This window comes from Ornithorhynchus anatinus, chromosome X1, assembly GCF_004115215.2.
Source record: "Ornithorhynchus anatinus isolate Pmale09 chromosome X1, mOrnAna1.pri.v4, whole genome shotgun sequence".
Classification (NCBI taxonomy): Eukaryota; Metazoa; Chordata; class Mammalia; order Monotremata; family Ornithorhynchidae; genus Ornithorhynchus; species Ornithorhynchus anatinus.
Window position 1 is genome coordinate 98,466,092 of NC_041749.1, and position 21,605 is coordinate 98,487,696.

At 39.5% G+C, this 21,605-nt stretch overlaps 1 protein-coding gene across 4 annotated transcripts in view; it reads right to left on the bottom strand.

Annotated features, from left to right (window-relative positions):
- The window catches only part of CNTN4 (contactin 4), an 893,626-nt gene that overhangs the window by 462,825 nt on the left and 409,196 nt on the right, over positions 1–21,605 (bottom strand). Inside the window, exon 1 of one of the 4 annotated variants that reach the window (XM_029051522.1) lies at positions 16,911–17,021. The exons of the other annotated variants lie outside the window; for them this stretch is intronic. The gene's annotated coding sequence lies outside the window, so the exon portion shown is untranslated. Of the gene's footprint in view, positions 1–16,910; positions 17,022–21,605 lie in introns of those variants that run through there. 4 annotated transcript variants of the gene reach the window in all.

The following is a 21,605-nucleotide window of genomic DNA, read 5'->3' on the forward strand; positions in this document are numbered from 1 at the left end:
GCTTGAATGAATTTTACAGATGTGGAAACTGAAGCTCAGAGAAGTTAAGTGACTTGCCCAAGGTTACATGACAGACAGGTGGCAGAGCTAGGTCTAGAAAGTGGGGCTCCTGACTCCCAGGCCCATGCTCTTTCCACTAGGCCATGCTACTTGTTGTGTGGCATGTTTAATGTTTGCAGTGCTTTGTGCAATTTTCGATTGTTTCTCATTCCTTTGCTCGAAAAGAGCCATTCCTTTCTTGACAGAAATCCCAAGATTCCTGTCTTGCAGCTCTTTTCTCCCACCTCCAGTGAAAAGTTAGATTACACTTTATCCTAAAGATGAGCAGTTTGGATTTTGATGTTTCACTTAAAGAAAACTGTGCTCTACTTCTGTAAATTTGAGGCAAAACACATTTTTTTTTCAGGGGGTGTTTATTCAGCCATGTGATGTCCATTTCACTTTGATCAATCATTCAATGGTATTTGAGCCCTTATTATGTGTGGTGTACTGTACTTTGATAGTGTACTCATTGCCTGAACTCCTCAATTTGATTATTGGCATCACTCTTGGTTTTACTAGGATCAAATTATTTTTTCTGACATCTTTACAAGACACATTTCTATTAAGTTTCTTTAGTAAACACAGTAAATTGCCATGAGCAACTGCCATAATATAGTTGTATATTTTCATTGTTGGTCTTTTAAAAATAATTTATAAATGATAAAATTCACACAGATGACAGGCTTAGAACTTAATTAGAAAAACAACATCTCAGCTTCTCCATATTTATCCCCAGTTTTGAAGGCAATAAATCCCAAAAGAATTGACAGAGTAGAACCTGAGTGTTCACATTCCTATCACTTGCCTAGAGGTAGTGTGCATAATATCCTGAGGGATTTGGGGGGAAAAAACTACTTTATAAAAAAAACCTGAGGTGATGCCATTTGAGAAGCTGAGAGTAGCCTACTGGCCAAGCACTGACTTTCAGGTGATGAATTAGGATGCAATTTGACAGCAAATACAAAGGACACTGCATACATCTTTTATTTGGTAGAAAATGAGAAGACAACCATGGCTACTTTTTTGTTGCTGTGTTGAAGAATTTTCAGCTAATGGAGTATCTCTGGATCTCACACAACTTTCAAAAGTAGAGGATGCACACTCAGAAATGAAAATCACATTTCCAAACTGTTGCAGATAAGATGGAGAACATAGCAAGTGCATAGAGAGTAGAATCCTGGGGTTAATAATAATAATTATATAATATATAATAAAATTATTATTATTGTGGTATGTGTTAAGCACTTACTATGTGCCAGGCACTGTTTTAAGTGCAGGTTGGATGCAATCCCTGTCCCACATAGGGCTAAAAGTCTTAATTTTCTTTTACAGATGAGGAAACTGAGGTAAGAGAAGTGACCTGCCCAAGATCACACGGCAGACAAGTGGCAGAGCCAGAATTAGAACCCATGACTTTCTGACTCTCAGGCTCTTGCTCTATCCACTAGGCCTTGAACAGTGCCTGTAACGTGTCACTATAAGTTCAAGGTAAGGAGGTACAAGAGTAATATCTATGGCACAGTATTTTCACTTTCCATGGTCAGTGGCAGATAATGATTATCTGTAATGGCTGTTCCACTTTATTTTGGAGTCAAAAGAAATAAGCCAATTAGAAATGTCTCTGAATTAGCAACTATGAGGCAACTATAGCTACGTGAATGTAATTGAGGTAGATTCTCACCAGACCTAAATTTAGCTATGATAGTGGTTGAGCCCCTTCAGATTTATGGGCTTAATTCTTTTCATTCAATAGTATTTATTGAGCGCTTACTGTGTTACTAAACCGAATAGAGATTATATCTTCTATATAGAATGATCAATAGATATGATGCTTTACACAGCCCTCTTTTTTTACTCTGTTGGTGACGAAAAATTAAAGAAATAGGAATTTTAGGATTTTAGCTTCTTGGGGCAGCCAAGCATTTTAGGGAGTTTCAGGTCTACTGATAGTACCTAATGCAAGTCATGGGTTCGAATCCCCGCTCTGCCACTTGGCAGCTGTGTGACTGTGGGCAAGTCACTTCACTTCTCTGTGCCTCAGTTCCCTCATCTGTAAAATGGGGATGAAGACTGTGAGCCCCACGTGGGACAACCTGATTCCCCTGTGTCTACCCCAGCGCTTAGAACAGTGCTCGGCACATAGTAAGCGCTTAACAAATACCAACATTATTATTATTATTATTCTGTAAAATTTCCAAACGCCAGTTCTTCTCTTGAATCTGGCATGCACCAAAGATGATGTCTGCTGTGTCCCACTGTGGTCTGAAATAACTTTATGATTCTGGGAGTACAAGATCACCCATGTTCTCCTCGTGGGCAGGGACCAAGCCTACCAAACAGGGAAGGATAGCATATCCAGGTGGAAAGAGCATGGGTTTGGGAGTCAGAGGACCTGGGTTCTAATCCCAGCTCTGCCCCTTGTCTGCTGGATGACCTTGGGCATCTCACAACTTCTCGGTGCCCAGCTTCCTCATCTGTAAAATGAGAATTAAATCTTACTCCCTCCTATTTAGATTGTAAACTCCATCTGGGGCAGGGATTGTGTCCAACCTGATTATCATATATCTACCCCAGCACCCTCTAGACTGTAAGGTTGTGTCTGTTTATTGCTGCACTGTACTCTTCCAAGCCATTAGTACAGGGCTCTGCACATAGTAAGTGCTCAATAAATATATGATATAAATATGAAGAAAGAATACAGTGCTTGGCACATAGTAAGCATTTAAAAATACCATAACAAGTACAATAATTACTATTAATACCAACTTTATTGTATCGTACTTTCCAAAGCTCTTCGAACACTGTAAGTGCTGACTAAATATCATCGATTCTTCAGTAGCTGATCCAAGGGCAGTCTGCTTGCAGAAGCCTAGCCTATGGAGAAGGGTAAGATCCCTAATGGCCTAAGAGAGTTTATGTCCCTTCTTAAGCACCTAACTTGCTACTAATGAGGCACTTTGGCATTGGAGAAAATAAAGCTTATTGCCTCCACTTGTCAGCTTGTGACTGTGGGCAAGTCACTTAACTTATCTCTGCCTCAGTTACCTCATCTGTAAAATGGGGATTAACTGTGAGCCTCACTTGGGACAACCTGATTCCCCTGTATCTACCCCAGCGCTTAGAACAGTGCTCTGCACATAGTAAGCACTTAACAAATGCCAACATTATTTTGCTCAGAGTTCCTCTAGGTAAGTCGCATATAACTGAGTGACCATTCCTAAATTACACATGGCACCACTCCATGTCGTTTTATGCCTGGGATAATTTCTAAAGCCCATTTTTAGGAAATAAGGAGAATTAGTTTTATTCAATACTAAAATGGGGATTAAATCCTAATCCTACCTAAGGAGAGCGACTGTGTCCAAACTGATTATCTTGAATATAGCCCAGCATTTAGTACAGTACATAGTAGGTAGTAAGCACTTAACAAGTACCATACTTATTACTATTATTGGTTTAGCCTACTTTACCCTTCCATAAATAATTGAATACTGTATTGTAATAGAATATCATATATACACACGTTAAATTCAAGTGACACTTGGCCAACAGTTTCCCACCATCCACTTTGAAAGAATCCCTGAAATAATGTTATTCCATTATTCTGCTTATTGAATCATTTAATCAGCCTCATTCTTCCTCAAACCCCATGGACAGAAAGTCAATGTTACAGATTGGATTTCACATCACAGGAAATTTGTTAGTGAGAACATTTGTTAAAAGATAACCCCGGGCAAATAGAGGAAGGATAATAAACACTATAGGCACAGTTTTCAAGTATAGGTAATACTTTCAGGTTCTATTTTGTGCTCTAGAATTGAAAAATGTATATTTAGATGTCTTCCCTTAGCTTCATGAAAACGTCAAACACCTAAACTATATTATAGAAGTTATTTAAAATTTAGAAAAAACACAAGTCCCAATTATTAAAAATAATTGGCATTCTTTATTCCAACCAGAATCCACATCTATTACAGATTCAAGTCAAAGGAGAGAACTTTAGAAATTCCTTAAATATCTCTCTCGTTCCCTTTCTAAGAGTTAGCATGCTCATAACATACCTCTCATCTACTATCATTAGGAAAAGGAAAAGATTTTCCCCATGGAATACTTGCAAAACATCAAATACATAGGAGTGGTAATCAAACACAATCTAAAGTGTGCTGGAAGGTGCATACTGCATGAACAACTTCACTATCCCTAGTGCATTCAACTTGCCTCCTGAATCTTCCTTTCCAGTAGTTCTTGATAAACAGTCATATTCTGTGATACACAGTAAAATCCAATTTCAATATTCGGATGCCCTAAGTTATATGCTATCATTTGGGACTCAGTTTTTTTTCTTTGTCAATAAAATACTGAGGGAGGGAGAGAGAGCCTCAATTCTTTCTCTTTCTGTGCTTTATCTTGTAGTTTGAATACTTATCTGAATCTCTGGGTTTGGCAAAACTGGGTTAGAAATCTCATGAAAACAGGCTGTCACACAAGATTTCATATACTGTCACACAAATATTTGAAAACCCCCAAAATAGCTGAGATAGGATTCAAAGAGATTTGAGGCTTTCTTCTGGTGTTCTAAATCAGTTTACAAATGCCTTTTACTTTTCTTTCTTTCCTAAGCAAGAAGAGCACACACCTTTCCTCAATCTTCTTTTTGATGCAACAGTTATAGTGGCTACCTGCTATTCAAATCTTTGAATACCTACAGGTTTGGCAGTATTGAGGAGGCTATTTATTCAAGCAGTAGCCAGATTAGGTTAGCTTTAAATTTGCATGATCATTGTTACTGACTGACAGTTTTTCTTCTTTATTCATGCTTTGTAATCGTAATTGCTGGAGGAGTTAGAGCAGCTTTGCTAATAAGACCTAATCATTGCTTTTTACCTGAAATTTTGCTTGCTCACACATTTTTCACTTGCTCCTTCCCCACATATGCATGTAAAAGTTTTCAATACATTTAAAATGAAGACATTTATTTCACTGAAAATAAAGACCTACCAGACTACTGATATTTACATTTCCAAGAAACAAATCACGAGAGCCCTGGTCCTTATTTTCTGTTTCCTTACACAGATTTGATAAACTCCTACACCCTGGATGTGGTTTTTATAAAAGGCAGATGTGCAGGGACCTTTCAGAAGTTCTACACAATGGCTGTATCCAAAAGGTTCACATGTATTAACAAAATGTACATTTTTCAGTAAAGGCTCCTCCACCCTTAAATCTCTCATACACACTTACCACAATTTCTAAGGAAAAAAAAAAACCCTGACGTGCCATAAAGCAACTTTTATTTGTTGATAGCAAAGGATTCACCATCATTTGATGGACTCTGGAACAAAAAAACACTATCATTTTCCATTCTCATGACAGCTGTCATCATGCAGCAACCAGAGAGACTAAAATAAGCTTCCCCCTCTCTCTTTCCACATTCCCTAGAGTTGTCACCAGCAGCAACATAATATGAATGCTGCTGTGGGGAAATAAGCATTGCACTGGGAATTCAATGATGCAAATCAGAGAAAGCTTAATGTTCAGTTAACATTAACCAAACAAAAAATGAACTTTTCTGAATATTCCAGAGTGGCCCTACTAGTTGCATTTTAATTACAATGTCTCTGGCTTCCATTTCCAATAGATGCTTATTTTCTGGTAGGCTTTGTTAAACAGATCTACGCTATGGCAAAGAACTAAAATCTTTTCATTTGGGGTTGGGGAGGAGGGATTCCTTCAATAATAATTAATTCCACATAATCTGTTGGTCAGGCAAAGATGTACTGGTCAAATTTAGAGCCGAAGGAGAAGGGTGTTGCAATTTAGAGTGAAGACCATAACTTAAGCTGCTTTTTTCCAAGTTGGCAAAGGAATATAGTTGACAGTCCTACTAGCCTTTCCTCTCTTCATCAGCTCTCTACCAAATGATACATAGTTGAAGCAGCAGCTGCACAAAAGTAGAATTCTTCAAACATCTTTCTGAAATGTCGGTCCAAAGCATTACATATTCATGCACTAATTCCAATTTCTAAAGTACAGCTTGTTTTGTCATTTTAAAAAATGCATCTTCAATTGCTGCACCTATAAAGCCTAATTAATTTAAATATGAATGGAAGTGAAGAGCCAAAAATACAACTCAACAAAATATGCTGTTACTTTAACATGTACATATTTAATTCAAAGTGCAAAACACTAGATTTCTCATGTGAGCTACCCTAAAACCTTAATATTGATGTAAGATTAAAAGATATTCTGAATCAATTGATATTTAAGACTACACCATTTATAAGGGTCTCTGTGGAAAATGCAACAACCTTGTTAATACGGTGTATAGATCTTTAACTTGAAAATACTATATCAATTAACTTCCCCAGCCCATGGAGTTTAGCAGAGCACAGCAGTTTCAATCTACTAGATTGTACAAGTTGCTAGTATGTAAATGAACAGCAATTTTAAAGTGGTTTTGCTTTGCTCTCTCATACTAGCTTTGCAGTCTTTATGCATTCAAAATTCCCACTGATGTTAATGATAGCCTGACTAACCTGAGTAAACTAAGGCCCTAAATACTACTGCCCTAGGCTTGATTAGATGACATTATTGGGAAGTCACATGGGGTATATAAACCAACTGCTACAAGGTTTTAATTTAATTTAATTCCAGACGCTGGCCAAAGTTCAGGTAAAATCCTGTGTAATGATAAGTAATGCTACTCCTGTACTTCTGGGGAAACTGAGACGAGTTGCCTGCACAATTAATCTCCCACAAGTACTTAGCCTCTAGACATAAAGAAGAGACAAAGCTGTCATCGCCACTGTAAATCCTTCTCACTAGCTAGTTTACAATTTATATAAGTTTCTGGGTTACCAAAGTGAACATAGGAAATAAGCGGACCTTGGAGAGTTGCAAGGTTGGAGAGACTATATATTTTCATAGCAATTTTCTTTTTAGTTATTGAAATGGAAATAGGCGAGTGAGAGATCTTGTATACTTAGTTACTCTAATATTTACTTCCAAATTATTCTCTTGAATGGTAATGATACTTCATGCTTATAAAACACCTGTCCCAAAGCTCAACGTGCCTCCTCACATACTAATTCAACTATATTCAACAATGGCAGTGAAATACATGCAAACCGAAGTGAATCCAAAGGAAGATGCTTGGCTAGGTATATGCACTTTGACATAGTTCCCACTGAAATGACCAGACCTAAGGAGAAGGATGGTGTAGCATTGGAAGATAGTGGGTAAACTCCTTGTGGGTAAGGAACCTCTCTCTCAACTCTGTTATATTGTATTTTCCCAAGTGCTTAGTATAGTGCTCTGTAAATAGTAAGCTCTCAAATACGAGTGATTCATTAATTAAATGGGAGCCCAATCAAACTAGGGTAGGAAATGAATTCCAGAGATCAGGACTCTGCACAGGAAACATCCTTCCCAATTTCAAATACACACTTACTGCCTCTTAGTAGGGATAGCACAGTTGATTTCACTGACAGTAAATGTCAGAGGCAAAACCAGTAGGGCTCTATAAGCAAACATACAAAACTAGTAATACAGTCTAATTACCCAAGACAAAATCGTCATCATATGGACAAAGGGAAGTGGGGAGCTGGTCACTTATCTAGTGAATTGGACCAATGTGGAAAACCAATATGGATTATTCTGACTGTAAACTCTTTTCCTTCAAAGGCCTGAATTTTGGATAATTGCCTCAACTCTAGATTTCAGTTTCCCAGACAGTGCCTTCTTTTTCTTCAGCACTTTTTCAGCCTAGACATCCCAAGATTCCAGCAAAAATCATGATTTAACATATAGTAAATTCTTGCAAAGCCAATGAATATGCCTCTGAAAATGCTGAAGCTCAAAACTTCAACTAAACTGCATGCTTTTATGCAATATAAAACTCAACACTTCCATTCTGAATACTTATTCACAGATTGTATCCTCAAAGCCCAAAGATGAATGGTAACTACAGTCTGCATCAAATGATTGTGTCTTAACAGTATGAGGGCTGATCCACAGTGAAAAGCACAGCAGTGAGAGGGGAGGGATTTAAAGTATGGGAGTAGCCACTTGTGCCTGCAACAGCTCGTTCCTGGTTCTGAGCAAAACATTGAGAGTTACCCCACTCTGTTACTGTTTTGGGGGTTCATGGATTGCAGGGTGTGTGTGTGTGGCGGGGGGCGGGGGGGGGTTGCGCTGCTGAATTGCAGCTGCTGCTGGCTTGGAGTAGGGAGGAACCACCATAAACTGAAGCTGTAACTCCTCTAGACTGTGGGCAGGGAACGTGTCTACCAACTCTTTTATATCATTCTCTTCCAGGCAGTTAGTGTAGTGCTCTGTAAACTCCCATGCTGAGCAGAATCCACACTACTGGTCAGATTTCATCCACCCTGGTAATATAAGCCAACATCATCATTGTGCATTTATGGGTTCCATCCAAGTGCAGGACACCACCCTAGGCACTGAAAACTTTCAAATCAAAGCTTACATCGAGCACAATCTCCTATTTTGACAGTTTTCTAGTTGCCAACTTTTATCCTTACTGAAACCCAAAAAAATTGACAAGAAATTACACACTCTTTCTATTTGGGGGTTCCAGGATAATACAACCTATTTTGTTCACCTCAGCAGCTCTCCTTTTCTTCTTTCACTAACCTTTTAAAGTCATTTCTTCACCATTGTTTGGTGAACATTTTCTGACAGTTATGGGGTGACCCACTAGCTCTTCATGTACTACTTCAGCCGCCTAGTTTGGCTTCTACAGTAAATTCAATAAGCTGCCCCAGCCTTTTAACTAGATTTTAAAGCAGGACACCCATTCTATCTCAACAACAACTACTGAAGGAGAATACTGCCAGATACCCAAAATCGACACGCAAAAAAAGTTGACACAAAAATCTAGGTCTGTGTACCAGTTTGCAGTTTTCACACCTTGAACCTATGGAATGAAAACTGCCTGCAAACAAAAAATATTGTTAAAACACCTTCTCCATTCAGGAGAGGAGTGACACCCTGTAAATATTAGTGAACACGGAAATGCTGTACTTGTACATCAGCAAAATATTGTTCCCTTATGAGCTGAAAATCATGCGCTACCAGCCTATGAGGTAGCATCCGTAGTCCGTTCATATTATGTGGGAGTTTAAAGTAAAGCAACTTTATTCATTCACAGGCCCAGTGCTTTATTTAAAAAAAAACCTGAATACTTTCCATAAGAAACAAAATATTACGAGGGCGGTTAACAATAGCAATTAACTGAACTCCCCAAAGACTTTTCATTCATTCATTCAATAGTATTTATTGAGCGCTTACTATGTGCAGAGCACTGTACTAAGCGCTTGGGATGAACAAGTCGGCAACAGATAGAGACAGTCCCTGCCGTTTGACGGGCTTACAGTCTAATCGGGGGAGACGGACAGACGAGAACAATGGCGATAAACAGCGTCAAGGGGAAGAACATCTCGTAAAAACCGATGGCAACTAAATAGAATCGAGGCGATGTACAATTCATTAACAAAATAAATAGGGTGACGAAAATATATACAGTTGAGCGGACGAGTACAGTGCTGTGGGGATGGGAAGGGAGAGGTGGAGGAGCAGAGGGAAAAGGGGAAAATGAGGCTTTAGCTGCGGAGAGGTAAAGGGGGGATGGCAGAGGGAGTAGAGGGGTAAGAGGAGCTCAGTCTGGGAACGCCTCTTGGAGGAGGTGATTTTTAAGTAGGGTTTTGAAGAGGGAAAGAGAATCAGTTTGGCGGAGGTGAGGAGGGAGGGCGTTCCAGGACCGCGGGAGGACGTGACCCAGGGGTCGACGGCGGGATAGGCGAGACCGAGGGACGGTGAGGAGGTGGGCGGCAGAGGAGCGGAGCGTGCGGGGTGGGCGGTGGAAAGAGAGAAGGGAGGAGAGGTAGGAAGGGGCAAGGTGATGGAGAGCCTTGAAGCCTAGAGTGAGGAGTTCCGTAAGGACAGGCAGGGGACTTTTAAGAGTAATGAGAGTGCAGGACCTGAGTCCGTAGCCTTTTTTTATTCATAATAATGCTGCTGGACGTGGCTCAGAACCCCAAACTTCAATGACGGGATTTGCATTTAACACATACGTGCCAGAAACCCTATTTGATCATTTTATTTTCTGAATGCAGCTTGAGGATTCCTGCAGTGCCTTTGCGTCGTGCCTGGGTGAACATTCATTCAATTTGAAAGGTACACAAATGTGCAAAGTCCAAAGCAGCACAGAAAGAATCTGCTTTCAGATGAGTGGGTCTAATTAGTGACCTGGGCCATTAAGTAGTCTTATGTCCAAAAGACAAAAGCCATTTTCTGAAGTGTCCATGACCCAAGACTAAGCACTTGGTTTTGATTTTCAGCCTAGGAAAAGGCAATTCAAATGCTATAGAGAAATTTCCTTTCTTGCCACTCCCCAACCAAAAAAAAAAAAAGCAGTATGTATTTGTACTCAGCCACACTTATGAAAAACATACATCCGAGGCAATTTAGGTGTCTCTCAAAAGGATTATCTTTTTTTATCCTATCTCATTATGTCATTCAGAGAATCTGTGGGTGGGTTTTAAATAAGATAGCAAATAAAAATCAAATCATAGAATGTGAATGAATACTAACCAGCAGAGTTAGGTAGATGGCAGAGCTACACATACACTTACTGGAGTCACTGATCAGACACCACTGTATTCCAGGAACCCTCAAGTTAATACCAATAAAATAATGTAACTCAATTTCCAACCTAGCCCCTTCTTGCAAGCCAGTTTAAAAAATGTACAGTGATTTCACTGTCACATATCTAGAGTGGAAGACAGCAATGGGCAATACCTCTATAACCCTCTTTTCATATTAAAATATATTCAAATGTTACAATAATTTACACGGTAACTTACCAGCACCTAGGACAGCTGTTGTTAAATTTATCCCATTGGTCTTAAACTTGATAGTTTTCCACACATACATATTCTCTTTGCAGCATGATGTTATTTCCTACTTTCCTTCAACCACATTACTCTGGGACTGCCTTATTTACATTTTCTTTTCAGGGCACTCAAATTTCTAGCCACTGATATAGGGTTTCCTTCTGGCAAGTCTTAAATCTGTCCTCTTTAGTCCCTTTTGCCAACTGCCTGGGATAGTCAGCTTCTGTAAATTCTGTCATCCCCTTTGAAATCTACAGCTCTGAATTTTATATCTTGCTATAAGATATACTTTCTTTGCATCCCTTCTAATGCTCTCCTTTTAACATTAAATCACTACTTTTCTCCAGATGAAACAATAGACTGATACTAGGGCCACATTCACTAGAAGCAAAGCAACTTTTGATTCTTTGAAGAGAAGCTCCTTTAATTGTCACAAGACAAAGCCAGAAGAGCAGAGGCCACGAACAGTAAAAACAACCACTTCTTATCTCAATTATAGCTATGCCTTTATCATACACTAGAATTGCCTGCTACACCACTGGAACAATTAACTACGCAATATTGTACTGACAATCCAAAGTTATCAGATTAGTAGGTTTAAAATCAAATACGTAAAGCTCCTGAAGTCACTAGCTAATATTATAGGTATGGATTTAAATTGTCAAAAAAATCTCTGGGTTTTTTTGCATTAAAATACTTTTTTTCAAAGGACTAAAATAAGGATGTAAGACAGAAACAAAGAGCTCCTTTCACATTATTATATTTCTTTATAAATTATTCACATGGCCTTAAACTGTGATTCCCAACCAAATTTATAATATTTGGAAATTTTGTTTTACAATCAACACAAATCACATCCTGAAATGAGTCAATATCCATAAAGGCCACAACTTTAATCAGGAACAATATTAGCAATCTTTAATCCTGAGATAGTAAACTTGATATTCCATTTTCCCCTAAGAGTGCATGTTTAGAACAAACTAAAGACCGTGACTTAGAGACCACAAAATGATCATTTTTAAATCTTTCAAAACATTATCCCCAGTACTTAAGGCAAAGATATCCTGCTCTTTAGCTGGAAGATATGTCCTTTCGCAGTCAATTAGACTCTCATCAAGCTATCACACTGTCCATCATGCACTCCATAGCACAGTACATTAGAAAAATTAAAGATGTCAGCAGTTTAGTGTACTACAGTAAATTGTAATTATTTATTCTATTTCTGTTATTCAAAAGCTGCACTTTTAAAAATTTCACCACAAGCAGGCATGTGGTTCATGCAACATGGTGGTCAAGTCCTATAAGAACCAATACTTACGGGGCTATTACAGTGAATCTGTGTTTCAGTTTGCAGCTTCAAAATCTGAGTCAACTTTTTTCTGGGTTTAGTATTTCTAGCTCACATGCTTTGTAACCAAGCTAGAACATTAAACACCGCTGTCAGCAGGATCCCTGACAATTCGTCAGATATGGCTTGCCATAGTTCACTCGTAAATTTAAAGTAGGTTCTCTGGGGTTTTCTCTGTGGATTTTCTCCTGAGAGGCAGTACCATGAGGCAAATCCCCAAGAATTAAACTGACAAAACTACCACAGAAAGTTACATCCCTTCCTCTCGCCTTTTCCCATGTTTACTCCTAGCTCAGAAGGCAGTCTGCTACTTCCCAGGTGAGAAACTGGCATAGCCCGGCACCACGCCATTTATTTATCAGAGCTTTTCTAATCTCAGCATTTGGTGAAATAAATGAGTCAAGTGGAAATGAAAGTCAGCATGGGCAAACATTCAAAAAGGAATACATGGGCCTTGATTTTAACCCCGAGCAACAATATTCATGACCTTTTGGCAAAATTAGTAGTGCGACATGGTTTTGTCTCGGTCCTTTGTGTTTGGTTTTCAAGAGATGGAGCCTTCTGTAAGTTTTCAATTAAAGTTTTAGGAAGCCACATTATTTCCCTATCTGCTTAGTCCCAAGATATCTTGGAAGGGTATGATATGTTAAAATATACTTATATACTGTGATTTTTTAAATTGGTAATCTTGACTTTGGGATCTGGGTTTGGCTGTGAAATTGAGGGAGGGTGAGAGGCAGAGGTGCGGGAGGATGGAACCAAGAAATTCTGAACAATAGTGTGATGAAAGAACTGGGGGGGTTGGTAGGGGTGGGGTGCAGTTCCTTTCTCCTATTATCTTTCTTTAGTTAAATTGATCATTTCATCTGACCCTTGGAATGTACAACACCAACTGGGTGTTTTTCACCTCCCCCATTAACAAAGGCCCAGGAAATTTAATTTGTACAAAATATCACATATAAAATGCATACACACACACACACACAGAGAGAGACTTATACAAGGCAGTGCAGCCAGAGTCCTCTTGAATATCACCAATAAAACCTGAGAAAACATCGAAGGGGCTGAACAAGAAACCATCCATTAACCAAGTACTGAAAACATGAAGCATGTACATCTGCTACTAGCTGTAAAAACGTAAACAGCATATGTCTGTGTAAATGTGTACATACACCCAATTGTACTTGATTTTATAAAGATTTTACTTTTATTTCTGCATTACTAACAGCAAAATTCACATTTGATTTGTGCGTAATGGAAATGGTGACATTCATTTGTTTCATTCTACACTTGTCATTGACAGGGAAGCAGCGTGGCTCAGTGGAAAGAGCCCGGACTTGGGAGTCAGAGATCATGGGTTCGAATCCCCGCTCTGCCACCTGTCAGCTGTGTGACTGTGGGAAAATCACTTAACTTCTCTGTGCCTCAGTTACCTCATCTGTAAAATGGGGATGAAGACTGTGAGCCTCACATGGGACAACCTGATTACCCTGTATCTCCCCCACTGCTTAGAACAGTGCTCTGCACATAGTAAGCGTTTAACAAATACCAACATTATACAAAGCAAAGCAAAAAGGCTTATGGGGTTCCATCTATGGAGATACATTTCTTCTTCCATACCTAATACCAATTAACTGGTGTGCCTATAATAATCTGAAATACTGCCCTAGAATAAAGTTTCCTTATCCACTATACAATCAGTTGTATTTATTGAGAGCTTACTGTGTGATGGCCACCGTACTGAGCACTTGGGAGAGTTGGTAGACACAATCCCTGGCCAAAAGGGGTTTACAGCATTTGTGCATTTGCCAGGGATATGGTAGAGGCAACCATTCCATCAATGGTGAACACCTTAGATTGCTCAAAGTGCTATTCTTCTACAGTTCTCTTTATAATAATGATGGCATTTTTTAAGCACTTACTATGTGCCAAGCTGTGTTCTAAGCACTGGGCGGGGGCGGGGGGGGAGAAATACAAGGTGATCAGGTTATCCCACGTGGGACTCTCAGTCTTCATCCCCATTTTACAGATGAGGTAACTGAAGCACAGAGCAGAAGTGACTTGCCCCAAATCACAGAGCTGGCAAGTGGTACAGCCAGGATTAGAACCCATGACCTCTGACTCCCAAGCCTATGCTCTTTCCACTGAGCCACGCTGCTTCTGCTTTATGGGCCAGTTATGGATGTAAACAAGTTACAGTGATATGGTGCTCCCCACCGCTTCAAGCCTTGCTAATAGACCTGGATGACTGTGTAAGCCTATAGCAGCAGGTAGTCAAACTTTTTAAAATAGCCTAAATAGATGCTATTCTCTCTCCTCTCTCTCATACATACACACACACACACGTTCTGTGGATTTTAAATACTATTCAAACAGCATTTTTCAGTGTCTCTGCTTCCTTCTGTGAGCTTTACAAAAACTGATTCTAATGTCAAATCAAAGAACTGTTTCTTTTTTGTAATGCACATCATTTTTTTTATGTAATGCACATCTTTAAACTAGATCTATTGTCACTAGATATGGTGTTCTAGCTAGAGGGCACACTCTATACTGACTTTATGAACTGTAGTTCAATGATCTGACAACCATTTTTCACAGATAGAGCTATTCCAGCCAATACTTCATCACAATAGTAGAGTCACAAAACGTCTTAAAAAGCTTTGTGGCTCATCGTAGTGGGGGCCCCAATGGGAAAAAATCACTCAGAATTTTAATACAATGCAAAATCAAACCCTATTTCTTTGTAAAGGTCAGACATTGCCAAGAAAGTCATTTGCTGATGTGGGATAAGTATGCAAATGAGGTCTAGTGGCACACATGTGAAAATTAACTAAAGATAACTCCCATTATACCAAGTATAAAGCATTTGGTATAAAATGTGAACATTTGTAAAAGCTTATTGGAATTTAACTAAGTACACCAGTTTCAGCTAATGTGCTACATATTAGCACAATATCACATTCCATGCTGCATCTGCTTATACTCATTATAGAAACACTGAGAATTATATTATGATACTTATAACCCTTTACTACAACTATCATTCACTGATGGCGTCTTTGTTTGGTAAAGTGGTACAATGTACAATACTTTCTTATCCTTTAAGGAAAAATGAACAGGAAGCTGATTAAACAAAAAGGAACTTACTGATGTCCGCCGACCAAACATAATAAAATCACACCTAATCTTTCCATAGAAATAGGTATTTCTACACAACTTCCACTATATGCTTAGAACACTTCCTTTAGTACAGGTATGGGGTAATCTTTCACTTTGTTCTTTTCAAATATTATGCTTTTTCATTGTTTTCCTTCCAAATCTCAAGCTCTGAAAAAATCTGTGCCAGCCACTGTAGGTAATCATCTATTGTAATTCTTCCCTTCCTTGCATCGTTTCCCTCAACCAAATCTAATGAGGATATACTCTGCCCTTACCAGTGAGACACTTTCATACTTCACAGGCTGTGGTTTTTCCTCCGCTTTGAGGCTTATTACCCATTCAGTACAATTGTATTTGCACTCCTGTAAGTACTGTACTTTCTACTCTACAGCATCTAGTTCAAGGTTTACAGCTCTTCTGGATTTTCACATTAACTCGGATCCAAACTAGCTCTGATCATTGAATCAAGGGGTCTGAGGTAGGTTGTGGTTTTAAAATTGAAAGTGAAATTTCAAAATAGAACACTAAATGGTTATTTTTAGGTTAAAGAAACCCCAAGCTATAAAAGGAACCCATCTATCCCAGTAGACAATGATATTAATCTTTAATTTCACTGGGACACTCATCATTGGAAAGTCACTGTGCAAGGACTATTAACTATATCAAATGACAATATCAATTTTTTAAGATGAATGCATTTTAGGATGAATAACTGATATTAGCATGATATATTGCATTCTAGCTTAAAAAGATAAAGGGACATATAGTTTCTCTTATTTATATCATTCCTCAGAAAGTGAGGCTAGCAGAAGAAATTAGCGTACATGAAATATACCGATTATCTCTCTCTTACAAATCCAGTGTCATTTTACAGTCTAAAAGAATTTAATCAGGATAAGTGAAATGAACAGATAATGTGTATCTGGAACTAAAAAAAGTTTCAAAAGTTTCCCATAGCTGAAAACTTAGTAAAAGGCTAAACTTTTTTCCCCCCTCATTTCTGAATTCCCCTTGGATTACCTTTCTAGAGAGGCTGTAAACCAGTACCTATTACAAACATTCCTGAAATATCAGCATGGATTTTCTTTATGCTAATGGATAATGTGTATTTACAGTCATCTCTGTAAAATGCCATTTATTTTCACTTATTTTATCATTTTCTATGGCCAGAGGGATAGTAGGAGGCATACATATATACACTAAGTGTGCCAAGCACAATGCTACTCCAAAAGAATAGATCTTTAACTTCTACAAAAGCATTTTGAAAGATAGCTTATTTACTCAAATAAATCAATTATATATATAAAAAGTCAACCCAAATTGCAAGTTTGAAACAGATTATTTCTGTCTCACCAGCTAGATTCAACAAAGAGCAATGGAACAGAAAATCAAATGCAGCCCGCAAAGTCACATTCACATGCAGCTATGTAAGAAAAACTGGTACTTACAGAACTGTAAAGTAAAATGTCCCAGTTTCTCTTTACACGTTACAGCAAATCAAACAAAGATTTCAGCTCTCAGCAAGTCACTGCTTCCACTACCCTGCTCAACCAGGCAGAACAGGCCCTTATGGATTGTCTATGCAGCTGGGAGATAATGGAACCATATTCTCAGCTGGGACTAGAGAAACCTAACTGCTATCCACTGAGCGCCGCATGTCTCTTCACTAGCATTAATCAGGGAGTACACTGCTTCGCCGCTGTTTTCCCCAAAGGACCTACATAATTAGCACATGAATCAAAGACGCACACTGTGAGAGCCACACACATCTTTAACTGGCTATCTGGACATAGATTTTGATGAGGAAATCAATGTTGTTCCCTGATCAAGTGTGTTGAACCTCTTAAAAACAGGTTTCAAAGTAGCACTCAAATCTACCACCCTCCCGCCCGCCCCACAGCCGCCACGAGCGTTACAACAGGCAATGACATAAATCACTATATACAGAATATAATTAAACTGGATGTTTTGCATACACTGACAGTACGCCGTTATCATCTGACTAGTCTGTGTCAGGTCTTCTCTGCAGCTCTTTCTAGGTGTTCTGTAGAAGTATATATACTGCAGTATCATTTTTCCCTTTTGCTTTGTATGACATTTATATTCTTTACAGGTTTAATCTTTGGGGAGCTCAGGCTTGCTGAATCCAGACCCTACAGGGACAGTTCCATTTCACCAAAGAAATGCTTTTGCAGTGTGAATTAGAGGTACATCTGTTTATTCTAAACACAGGGAATATGATATGGCACATGGGCTTTTTTTTTTCTTTTTTTTGAATGAACATGACTGAGTTTAAACTCCTCTGTGCTTTTCTTTATTCCTGAAGTTTATTAGCCTTAATAAGCTCTGCCTGAAAAAAAGATATGAGTATCTCTATGCCCGGTACAAGAAAAGGAAACTGATGATAGGACATTAGCCATTAAAGGTTGCATTAAAACTTTCTATAATCTGAGCTTCCTCCACAGCATTCTCTCCTGATTACATCTGTCACTCCTTTCCAACTGTCATTATCAGCACCACCCATGCTGGAAACTGCAATGAGGGATTCGGAAGCTGGCATCATAATATGCTTCTGAGCCTCCGGGACACTCTTTCAGCTCAACAGGCTAAGAACATCAGCAAAAGTCTTTGAGACTCCAGTTCGGGATCTGCTCTACGCAGATGACAGTGCTCTAGAGGCACAGGAACAGGGAGATCTGCAAATGACGATGAATCACTTGGCAGATTCGTCTCAGCACACTGGACCGAAAATTCTGAAGACAACCGAAGTTATTTATCTGCCTACATGCAGGAAACCTTACACCCGCAACCGAGGGCTTTTTTTTTTTTTAAAACACAGACCTTCATGTTATCAGTAAATTTGCCTACATACACTATGCTAGCCAATGAAATCCGCATAGACAAAAATACAGAAAACATTTCTTAAACTCACTTTCTAACTTTCTCTTACTCAGATCTCCTGCTTCTGACATCTCACTCACAATGTTCTTCCTACAAGGGAATACCCTTTTCTTACAGACTCTGTCTTCATGTGACGTCCTAAAAAATCTCACCTCCACAAAGCCTTCCTGGATTGATTCACAAATTAATTCACTGCATCAACCCCAGTGCCACTGTTAGCCTTTACGGTTTTTATTCTTGTCCTCTGTATTTATGCATGTGTGAATTAATTTGTTCATTCGACTATTTGTTTACCTATTTCACCCTGACGTTCTTCTACTTCAAACAGTTATATCTTTGTTCTTCTTCCTGTTCCCACTCTTGGTAAATAATTTTGTCTGTTTTTCCTTCATGATTGTCAGTGCCTTGACAGTAGGGAATTTCTGCCTGGATTCTGTTCTACTCTCCCAAGCCCTTGGCAAAATATTTTGCAATCAGTTGGTGCTGACTCTATATCATTAAAAACCGAATTTAAAAGGCCAGCATCATTCTCAGCAGACTGAGAGACCAAGGATGATGACAACAGGGCTTCTCACTCCTTACCAAGTTAAAGGTTTATAAAGCTTACCAACAACCAAGTCCTGGAATGTAGTCAGCTCACCAGCATTGAGACAACGCTCACAGCAAAACAGATTCAATGGACAGGATACATGAGGGGAATGGATGAGAGCAGAATACCCAAATAACTACAGCACAGTGAACTGAGAGCCAGGATGACAGGACATATGATTTAAAGACAAAATGACTGGATGTTAAAATAGCAGTGGACTGTTGGGAGACCATGGCAATAGCTTAGAACTGTGCTGGGTGCTTAGACAAGCACTTGACACATAGTAAGCACTTAACAAATACCATCATCATCATCATCAGATCAGCCTGATCAGTAATAGGTAGGAGAGGGGTTACTGTCCATTAGCAGTCTCCCCCACTCTTGGCCATGCACTGGGACAAGAATATAATCTGCCCCTGCATGCCCTTGGACTCTTCCATCGCCACTGAGAAAAGCACCACAGTAACTATTGCCTTCCCTCCTGAGACTGAGGCTGCCTGCTCCTGGCGTGCTCTGTGCATGCTGGGGGCGGGGGCATAAACTGGTCCCACATGGCCTCAGATTTTTCCATCACTGCTTAGAAAAACACTATGGTAACGGCTACCTTTCCTCCCACTGCCAAGAGTCCCTGCTCCCGACTTGCTCCTGCCTGCTCACAGACTCCTCCATCACCGTCGATACTTTGAGCCTATTTTATCCACTTGTTTGTGCTGATGATGATGATGGTACTTGTTAAACGCTTACTATGTGTCAAGCACTGGGGTAGATAGGAGCTAATCAGGTTGGACACAATCCCTATCCCACATGGGGCTCACAGTCTTAATCCCCAGTTTACAAACAAGGTTACTGAGACACAGTGGAGTGACTTTCTCAAGGTCACACAGCAAAGTGGCAGAGCTGGGATTAGAAGCTAGGTTATTCTGACGCCCAGGCCCATGATCTATTCGCTGGACTATAGTGCTGTAATGCTTCATTAATCGTGAGTTGGAGGATTCGGGTTCTAATCCCAGCTCTGCCACTTGTCTGCTGTGTGCCCTTGGGCAAGTCACTTAACTTCACTGTGCCTCAGTTACCTCATCTGGAAAATGGGGATTAAGACTGTGAGCCCCATATGGGACAACCTGATTACCTTGTATCTACCCCAGTGCTTAGAACAGTGCTTGGCACATAGTGAGCCCTTAACAAATGCCATTATTGTTATTATGAAGACAGAAAAGATTGTGGTACAGTGTGTAAGTTTGTGTTAGAGAAGCAAAGCATGTAGGCTAAACTGTAGAAGGAGATCAGTGAGGTAAGATAGGAGTGGGTGAGCTTAAAGCCAGTAAGGAATATCTGTTTGATGCAGAAATGGATGGGAAACACTGGAGGTTCTTGAGGAGTGGGGTGATGTGGACTGAATATGTTGCTTTGAAAAATCATTTTGGCAGCAGAGTAAAGTATGGTCCGGAATGGGGAGTGACAGGAAATAGGGAGCTCAGCATGGAGGCTGATGCAGAAAACCAAGGTGGGATATGGAAAGTGCTTGAATCAGCATGGTAGCAGATTGGATGGAGAAGAAAGGGCAGGTTTTAGAAATACTGTGAAGGCAGAACAGGATTTGGTGACAGATTCAATATGCAGGTTGAATGAAAGAGATGAGTTGAGAATAGTGCCAAGGTTATGGGCTTGTGAGACAGAGAGGGTGGTGGTGTTATCTACAGTGATGGAAAAATCTGGATGAGGACAGGATTTGGAAGACTTCAAGAACTCTTCCCTGAATCAACTCTTATTTACCCATCCTTTTTACCCTTCCTTCTGCATCACCCATGCACTTGGGTCTGCACTTCTTTTGCACTTTAATACTCATCCTGTACCGGCCCCACAGCACTTACGTAGATATCCTTCACTGCCATTTCCCCTATTTGTACTTTTTTTTAACGTCTGTCTTCCCCACTTGACTGTAAGATCCTTGAGGGCAGGGATTGCTTCTACCAACTCTACAGTATTCTACTCTCAGTGTTTCAATACAGTATGCTTCACACAGTAAATGGACAATAAGTGGACATATTGATCGATTAATAATAATAATAATAATAAGAATTATGGTATTTGTTAAACACTTATTATGTGCCAAGAATTGGTCTAAGCACTGGGGTAGATACAAGGTAATCAGGTTGTCCCATGTGGGACTCTTAGTCTTAATCCCCATTTTACAGATGAGGTAACTGAGGCACAGAGAAGTTAAGTGGCTTGCCCAAGGTCACACAGCAGACAAGTGGCGGAGCCGTAATTAGAACCCACATCCTCTGACTCCCAAGCCTGTGCTCTTTCTACTAAGCTGTGCTGTTTCTCTACTGATTCCTTGTGGAAAATTTGGTCTTCAATCCCTAATGTAGAATCAATCAATCAATCAACGGTGTGCAGAGCACTGCATTATAGAAGTCATCTATAATGTTTAAGTCCTTCCTAAATATACAGCTTTTTCATAAAATCTCTGCAAATCTAATTAGCCAACGACTTCAACCCACCTTCAATCGGAGACCTTGTCAGGTTATCTCCTAATGTGATCGACTCTGCTTCAGGAAGGACTTTACTCAATTTGTTGGGTACTCCCTGCTAGACCTGATTCTTGGATATATGGTATAATTGGCATCAATACTTCCCATTCCCCAAG